The sequence below is a fragment of the Mastomys coucha genome, unplaced genomic scaffold (assembly GCF_008632895.1).
Source record: "Mastomys coucha isolate ucsf_1 unplaced genomic scaffold, UCSF_Mcou_1 pScaffold5, whole genome shotgun sequence".
Classification (NCBI taxonomy): Eukaryota; Metazoa; Chordata; class Mammalia; order Rodentia; family Muridae; genus Mastomys; species Mastomys coucha.
Genome location: NW_022196911.1, coordinates 117,697,262 through 117,698,509, shown reverse-complemented (window position 1 = coordinate 117,698,509; position 1,248 = coordinate 117,697,262).

Below are 1,248 nucleotides of genomic sequence, written 5' to 3'. Positions count from 1 at the left end.
ACGGGAACTGTCGCATCTTTGTATTTATTACTTGGTGTAATAAAGCTTATTTTCATTAAAAAAAAAAAGAAAAAAGAAATAATGAGTGGGTGAGTAAATGATGGAGGGGGGATGGTTGATTGGGTGGATGAATGAATAGGCAAGTGGGTGGAAGAATGGATGAATGGGTGGATGATGGAAGAATAGATTGGTGAAATAGATGGGTGAGTGGATGGTTGGATCACTGGATGTGTAAATGCATTGATGGGTGGATAGATTGATGGGCAGATGGATGGGTAGGTGGGTAGATGGGTGGATGGATGGGCAGATGGATGGGTGGAAGGATGAATGAATGAGCAGATGGATGGGTGGGTGGGTGGGTGGATGGTGTATGTATGTATTGGAGGGTTGTTGGGTAGGTAAATGGGTGAGTGAATAGTTGAATGAGTGGGTCAATGTCTGGATCACTCGGTGGATGGGTGGATGAATGGATGGGCAGATGGATGAATGGATGGGTGAATGGATGGATGGAAGGGTGAAAGGATGGATGAGTGAATGGATGGATGGGTGGGTGGGTGGGTGGGTGGATGGATGGATGGTTAGGTGGATGGACATATTGGAGGGTTGTTAGGTAGATAAATGGATGAGTGAATAATTGAATGTCTGTCCAGTAAGTGAATGTCTGGATCACTGGGTGGGTGAATGGATGAGTGAATTGGTAGATGAGTGCTTAAGTGGATGATGGATGGATGGATTGGTGGATGAGTGAATAGGGAATATTAGTGAATAGATGAACAATAAGTAGATAGGTAGCTAGATGGATCTACAGGTAAGTGGATATACGACCGGCTGACTGGATCTATAGACGTATGAGTGAATGAATAAGTAGAAGGAGGGATGAGTTAGCTGAACACTGATGGGAATTGTCTAAATGGATTCCAATATCCAGCAATCCTCATTAAAGCGAGACTTTGACATAGAGAGGTTGAGGCACCTAATCCTTCCACCTGGGTCCACCTGCCAGGGTCAGATTTGAGTGCTAAGTTTTGAGATTTTATTAGAGCGAAGTCAACTAGATTAATAAATTATGACTACAACTCGTGTCTGGCAGTGAGAACTTAGGCTGTGGGATTTCCAGGCAAGGATTCATGCTACAGTTCCATCAGAAGAGGGCACTATGGGAGTGAGGGAAGAGGAGCCAGAGAGGAGTGCCATGTTGAGAGTGGAATGAAGGGAAGGGGGAAGCCAGGTGACACTGAAACCAGTTTT